The sequence below is a fragment of the Aegilops tauschii genome, chromosome 2 (assembly GCF_002575655.3).
Source record: "Aegilops tauschii subsp. strangulata cultivar AL8/78 chromosome 2, Aet v6.0, whole genome shotgun sequence".
Lineage (NCBI taxonomy): Eukaryota > Viridiplantae > Streptophyta > Magnoliopsida > Poales > Poaceae > Aegilops > Aegilops tauschii.
The window spans coordinates 482,982,753-482,990,621 of record NC_053036.3 but is presented as its reverse complement, the minus strand read 5'-3'; the positions used below and the strand labels follow the sequence as shown (position 1 = coordinate 482,990,621).

General features: G+C 42.6%; 1 long non-coding RNA gene across 2 annotated transcripts; it reads right to left on the bottom strand.

The window, feature by feature from the left end:
• Positions 1-968: 968 nt before the first annotated feature.
• Positions 969-3,912, bottom strand: LOC109751771 (uncharacterized). 2 transcript variants are annotated; one of them, XR_012203123.1, is made up of 3 exons: positions 2,330-3,912; positions 2,048-2,184; positions 969-1,175 (listed from the first exon to the last, which is right to left on the bottom strand). It is a non-coding gene; the product is annotated as an uncharacterized lncRNA (long non-coding RNA). The 2 variants fall into 2 exon arrangements; XR_002230164.4 differs by having other exon boundaries at positions 2,020-2,184; positions 2,330-3,911.
• Between the last annotated feature and the right edge of the window lie 3,957 nt (positions 3,913-7,869).

Here is a 7,869-nt window from a genome sequence, read left to right as displayed (position 1 = left end):
CATGTGCTGACCCGTTTTCGGGCTGCAACGTTTCATGTTGCAGACTTTTCAGACGACGAGTAAGGTGCCTTAGGTCGTTGTCTTATACTCAGTGATGCCGCTGGAGTTGATGGACTCACTTATCTTCCAAGTCTTCCGCTATTATCGTTTTTAGATGGCCTTAAGCCATATTTATCATACTTATTCTCTTTGGAGATATTCGATGTAATAAGTGTGTGATTGCTACTCTATTATAAATCCTCCATTTGTACTGTGCGTGTCAGCATTACTGATCCAGGGATGACATTGGTGCACAGCAGCACAGACCATTTGAGGTCTGGTCGCTACAGAAGGCCAGGAAATTGATCTTTGATAACAAGATTCAGCAAAGCGGCATTAATTTCATAAGATTCCACACTAGTGGTGGGAGCAGTCGGAGTGCTAATAAAATCATTGTTATTGGTGTTGGAAAAATCATAGAATTTAGTATTCTCTTGAGCCATAGTGACAAAGCAAGCAATCCAACACACGAGCACACAAAAAGTACTACAACAAGAACCCCCTTTAGCAACGCATCGATGCATTGCCGTTCGTCCCTATAACCGTTGCTAAGGTCCACACCAACGGATTCATATGCGTTGCCGTTGGTGGCGTTGCAAGGGTCTACAACAACGTATATAAATCCGTTGGTAATCTAGGAAATAATGTGTTGCAAGGCAACAACGGATTCATGCAACGCTTCTATGCGTTGGTGGTTGCAAAATAGAATACCTCCATATAATCGTTTATAACACTGTTGTTCTATGCACTAGTGCTTGCAAAATAGAATAACCTCCATATATAATCATTGGTGACAGTATGTAGTTCAAATGGCAGTGCAAAGTAGTCCCTCCGTAAAGAAATATAAGAGCGTTTAGATCACTAAAGTAGTGATCTAAACACTCTTATATTTGTTTACAGAGGAAGTACAACTTTTGTAAAATTAGATAGAGTCGAAATGAAAGTGATATATTGATTCAATGGAAAATCTGGTACATTACAATGCAAGTATCATCATTTAGGAGTACATCACTTCCTTATAGAAAAATAAGAAAAATCTAAACATTCAAAGAACTGTGTTGTTTCTCCTCCAAGTATCATGAATCATCATACATTCTCCAAGATCCAAGTAATCATCTAGCATTGAAATTCTCAACCTGCAAAAAGAATCACAATACTATTTAGGCATAAATTCAAAATTAAGCTTAAAAATATACATAGTATACACTATACCTAAAAGGATCCACATAAAAATTGCCAGCTGTGCAAGAAAAGATTGTTGGGGGGGGGCAGAATCTTATGTATGTCTAACAAATAACTTAGTAGGAGTACATGTTAAAACATGGATTATCTTTGACCAATCAGATGCGCCTGTTCATTGTGAACAACCAGCAACATGTCTTCCCTACTAACAATTGTCCAAAGATTATATTATATCAACAATGATATGAATTCAGTAACAAACTAAATGGTGACTAGGTATCCAATAATATCAACTATACAAAATCTGATATTTCTGTTTTCCAAAGGTTTTAGCATTAAATAGTTTTGTGTCACTAGTACTCACGTACTGCTCATGCTTGGTATGATGTATTAGGAGAAAAAACTCAATGGCAACAGCTCAAAAATCAGTAACTAATCTACATCTCACAAAACTCGTAGTTACCTAAGAACTACAATGTCACATTAGAAGTTCTTAATTCAAGAATAAGATTCTTAAAACTAGTAGAAGAAACAGCATGAAAAAGAAATGCATCACTAGATTTGGCTTCTCTAAGAAAAAGTAGTCGAGTTTTGTTTCTAGAAAAGGTAGAATCCAAGCTGTTTACAGGGAAATAAAAATAATTTAATGTGGCGCTATTTAATTCTTCAAGACCAACCTAGCACTAAAGCTAAATAAATATTTAAGAAAATGCATCAAGGGTGACCTATGTAATGGCTGAACAATCTGAATCAAAGAAAACCGAAGTAATGGATGAACAATTTTATATTAGTACATACCCAGTTTTAAGAAACGCTACCCACTTGCCTTTGCTGCCAATGTAGCATATCATATAACCAAGAGAATCTGATCTTTGTCACAACTCAGCTCCATAATCATGTATCATTTACCATGTCATCGAATAACTGAATATCAATACCTATATGAACCTACAAAATATGGGCCTGGACAAAAGTTAAGACCGGAAAAATAGACATATATTGGCACACTTAACTAACAAAGACTCGTTGGACCAGTAAGTGTAAAAATTGAGGACATGGAATAAATAAGAATGCGACGTCATGAGGAGAAGATGAAGGAAATGGATACCTTAGTGGCCTGAACCAGGGGATGGTTTATCAAGTAAGCGAATGGGTTGCCCCACCTTCTGCGATGATGTCGTAAGCTCTATATTTCCATCTGCCCCTGAAGTTGCACACCATTAAAGCAAGTTAATCCCTTACGCAATCATCCAAGGCAAGTTAAAGATTTCAACACAATCTTATCTATTTGCGCATCTATTATCAACAGTTTGAAACCAGACTTGTAGGACAGTTTCATACCAACATCACGATTACTTCAAGTGTTTAGAGACTAAAAGATTGTTAGCTGACATCTTGCAGGCACAAAATATGCAAGGGAAATAAACATACGATGAGATACAGGTGGAACAAATAATACAAACAACTGTAAGTAAAAGGGACCATGAAATCAGTAAGGAGCTGGAAGGTTCCACGATTATTATTGTACGCATTGTAAAACATACATACCTTCTTCATTTTTATTTGGGAATGTATTTTATCTTCTAAATTTATTATTTCGGAACGCATATTATCTTCTATCTACTGTATTGGTACTATAAGGAGCAGCAAAATCAGCAGTAGCGGTAATAGCTTTTAGTGGCAGCAGCAATAGCAACCAGCAGCGGTGGCAAACAATCAGCGTCAGCGGCAATCATCTTCTATCTACTATATAGGTACTAAGGAGTAGCAAAATCAGCAGCGATGGCAATAGCAATCAGCGACAGTAGCAAACAGTCAGTGTCCCCGAGAGCTGCACTTTCCATCAGCACGCACGGACCACATAGACACAGACACATGAGCCAAGCACGCACGCATCTGCAGGTAAACGCACGCAGGGCCACCAGAGCAAGACGATGCAGGGTGCCAAAATAAAAAAAGCCAAAAAGAGCACCATCACCGTCGAAGGCTTTGCGAGCCGCAAGAACCACCGACGTGCGCGGGATCCAATTGGCAGTTCAGGAGCATCATCGGAGCTCCACCCCATGCTCCTCTGACCTCAGCCCGTCTCCACTGCCGGCTACCACCGAGAGAAGGGAGAAGCACCCTACATCACAGCTTGTTTCCGATCCATGCCCGTGCCAGCAGCAGCAACTCGGGGTAGTGGCCTCCAAAACAGAGGCGAGCGAGCTACGCCGGTGATCAGTGTCAACTAGGATTACTGCGGGGACGCGAGCAGTGGCATGGAGGACATCGCCATGGAGGAATATAGGAGGAGAGCACTGAGGGAGAGATTAGCCTATGAGCGAAGGCGCGGGACATCGCCAGATCTGGTGGCGGTGGCTCGCCATGGAAGTTAGGTGAGAGAGAGGGGAATCGGGGGAGAGGAGATGGCGGATAGAAATTTGGCTGAGTGGTTTGGGTGGACGAGGTATTGATGGAGGTGTGGGTATGAGGAGGTTTGATTTTTTTAGGAACAAAGGAGGTTAGCTCTAAGTGCGGAACAAAGTGCGGAAGGTGGGAGGTGGGAGAAACAACAGATCCTGCAATATTGTTGGTACAAATGCGTTGCTGTAGGGGGGTGTTTGTTGTAGTGAAGACGAATGGAAGAGGGGTGAAGAAAAGGCAAATCTTTTCGAAAATCGTTTTAGAAGTGGGGGAGAGGAAAATGAGAGGCGAATGGCGAATATTGTAATGCAAGAGGTGAGAGTTTATGATGGGTACTTGGTATGTCTTGACTTGGCATAGATCTCCTCGGCAACGGCGCCAGAAATTCTTCCTGCTACTTCTTAAGCTTGCGTTGGTTTTTCCCTGGAAGAGGAAAGGGTGATGCAGCAAAGTAGAGATAAGTATTTCCCTCAGTTTGATAACCAAGGTATCAATCCAGTAGGAGACAACGCACAAACCACCGGATACCTGCACAAACAATCAAACAACTTGCACCCAACGCGATAAAGGGGTTGTCAATCCATTCACGGTTATTTGCAAAAGTGAGATCTGATAGAGATAGATGAAAGTAACAAATGATAAAGTAAATATTTTTGGTATTTTCGATTTATAGATCGGAAAGTAAAAGATTGCAAAATGGTAGATCAGAAACTTATATGATGGAAAATAGACCTGGGTGCCATAGGTTTCACTAGAGGCTGATCTCAAGATAGAAAATAATACGGTGGGTGAATAAATTACTGCCGAGCAATTGATAGAAAAGCGCAAAGTTATGATGATATCTAAGGCAATGATCATGAATATATGCATCATGTCCGTGTCAAGTAGACCGAAACAATTCTGCATCTACTACTATTACTCCACACATCGACCACTATCCAGCATGCATCTAGAGTATTAAGTACATAAAGAACGGAGTAACACATTAAGTAAGATGATATGATGTAGAGGAATTAACTCAAGCAATATGATGAAAACCACATCTTTTTATCCTCGATGGCAACAATACAAAACGTGCCTTGCTGCCCCTGCTGTCACTGGGAAAGGACACTACAAGATTGAACCCAAAGCTAAGCACTTCTCCCATTGCAACAAAACCAATCTAGTTGGCCAAACCAAAACGATAGTTCGAAGAGAATTACAAAGATATCAAATCATGCATAAAAGAATTCAGAGAAGATTCAAATAATATTCATAGATAAGCTTATCATAAATCCAAAATTCATTAGATCTCAGCAAACACACCGCAAAAAGTATTACATCGAATAGATCTCCAAGAACATCGAGGAGAACATGGTATTGAGAATCAAAGAGAGAGAAGAAGCCATCTAGCTACTAGCTATGGACCCGTAGGTCTATGGTAAACTACTCACGCTTTATTGGAAGGGAAATATGGTTCATGTAGAAGCCCTCCATGGTCGAATCCCCCTCCGGCAGGGTGCCAAAAAAGGTCCCTAGATGGGATCTCACGGGTACAGAAGGTTGCGGTGGTGGAAAAGTGATTTCGTGGACTCCTCTGGTGGTTTGGGGATATTTGGGAATATATAGGCAAAAGAATTAGGTCAGGAGAGTCACGGGGGGCCCACAAGGGTGGGGGGCGCCCTACCCCCCTGGGCGCACCCTCCATCCTTGTGGCCGCCTCGTGGCTCCTCCGACTTCATCTCCAAGTCTCCTGGTTATCTTCTAGTCCAAGAAAAATCATCGCGAAGGTTTCATTTCGTTTGGACTCTGTTTGGTATTCCTTTTCTGTGAAAATCAAAAACAAGGAAAAAACAGAAACTGGCACTGGGCTCTAGGTTAATAGGTTAGTCCCAAAAATAATATAAAATAGCATATTAATGCATATAAAACATCCAAAACAGATAATATAATAGCATGGAACAATAAAAAATTATAGATTCGTTGGAGACGTATCATGCGGCGGCTGACCTCAAAATTTGGAACAATCTCTCTGCGGTGATGCCAACGTACAATTCCACAATGCAAATGAGGCGATCCTTCATTTGGATGCTACTTTGGAACTGCGCAAGCTACTCAAGCAGAGGGTGATTGGCTTGATGACAATCTAGCGGGCACGCCAATGGCACTGCTCTAGGATCACATGGTTGCGTGTCAGAGATACGAGCACCTCTTTCTTCAATTCCAGGATCTGCTCTCACCGCCGAAAAAACTTTATTCACTCACTTCATATTGCGAACTGCATGACCATGACACATAAGGACAAGGTGGCGATCACCCTTCTGTCAGGTGCTAGGAACCAAGAAAGCGTGTCGCACCAACTGATATGAGGTCAACCTCCCTACCATCCACGGGAGTACCTTGGACAACCTCTTCATGGAGGAGGAGGTCCTAGTTGTGGTCTTGGCGTCATCGATGGAAATGGCGTCGGGCCAGGACAACTTCAAAGGCATCTTCTTCATATCCTACTAGGAAACAATCAAGACTGCCGTCATGGTGGTCTTCGATCAAATCCATCACATTGTCGGAGGTAGTTTTTCGGCACTGAACACAAAGAGAGTTGCCTTGCTCTCGAAGAATCATGACATAGTTCACATTGCCAACTTCAGGCCGATCAGTCTCATCCATTCCATTGTAAAGTTGATCACGAAGGTTTTGTCCACCAAGCTATCCATAATCATCAACAAGCTCATCTCATTGTCTAAGAGCGGCTTCCTCAAGTAACAGTGCATTAAGGAAAACTTCCTTCTACATCCAAAATAGCATCCGATCGTTGCACTGAAGGAAGAACCAACACTACTCATAAAGCTGTTGATAGGGATTTTGACTCCGTATAATGGGAGTATGTCCTCGAGATCATGGAGCACTTGGATTTCATTCCCTAGTGGCGGATTGGATCACACTGCTTCTGTCATCATCATTGTCCACCTTCCTGCTTGACGGGAGGACTGGCCCTCCGATTCAGACCGCCGGGCTTAGGTAGGGCGATCCATTGTGAGCGGTACTCTTCGTCCTTTCCATTGTGCCCTGTATCAACTTCTCGCCATGCTAGCTATGAGTGGAATCCTTGCCCCCTCTACCAGAGAGGGAGGCCCAGCTCTGTGTCATCCTTTACACCGACGACGCGGTCATTTTTGCCAACCATGACCAACAAGAGATTGACACCCTGCTCGACATACTCAACCAATTCCGTGAGGCATTCGATTTATGTATCAATCCTAAAAAAAACTTCGACAACCCCTATACAATGTGAGGAGATCATCCTCAATGATGTGTTGGCTAGTTTTGTAGGACAAATGGTACACTTTCAAATGAAAATATCTAGGCCCTCCAATCACCATCATTAGAACATGGGTGTCAAAACTGTTAGTTACTAATAAGTCTCTTTAGTGGTCTAGTAAACATATAGCAAAAAGGATTCTCACCTATTTCCCCAGAGGTGACCCTGACTTATCGAACCCATGAGAGGACGTGCACCTTGAAGACAAGGTTTTCGAACATGCTTTTGCAAAAGTATTAAATTCAAAATTTTAGACCGGATCGTAATCAAGTTACAATGGAGGCATGGGTATGAGGACTTCATTCTTATAACAATATACTTGCGAACGGGATCATTGTGATATTTATTTGTACCCTGGAAGACACCCGTCAAGATGTGTGTGCAACATAATGAAGTGGGGGTGTGTTTTGATAGCATGAATTAATGGGGATGCCAGATTACTCATATCAATAAGGAATTCCTTCTTTTCCAGGAGGCTATTCGGAAATAACTCCAAAGTTAAGCGTGCTCAGCATGGAGTAATTTTAGGATGGGTGGCCGACTGGGAAGTTGGTCCCTGGTGCGCACGATTGAGGACAAAGTGCGCAGGAAAGACTAGTATTGATCTGTGGGGCCAGTCTTGATCACGCGAGGAGTAACAACCACCGGCCGTGTGTCCGGGGCGTTACATGTGCCCAAATTACGCCTTGACCGGAATGCGCCGTGCAACAAGATTCAGTTGTCGAACTGAAGGCCATATCAGTCGCATAGGGTTTCCTCTATCGTATCACGGGTTCCGGCAAAACCCTCAAGGTTCGAAATCTGGGGTGCGCGCGAAGTTCTCCCCCTACCGATCCACGTCCTAGCTTGCTAAGATCTCACGGACGAGATCGACGAACTCGCAACACAAGGGACATAGGGTTTATACTGGTTCGGGCCACCATTGTGGCGTAATACCCTACTCC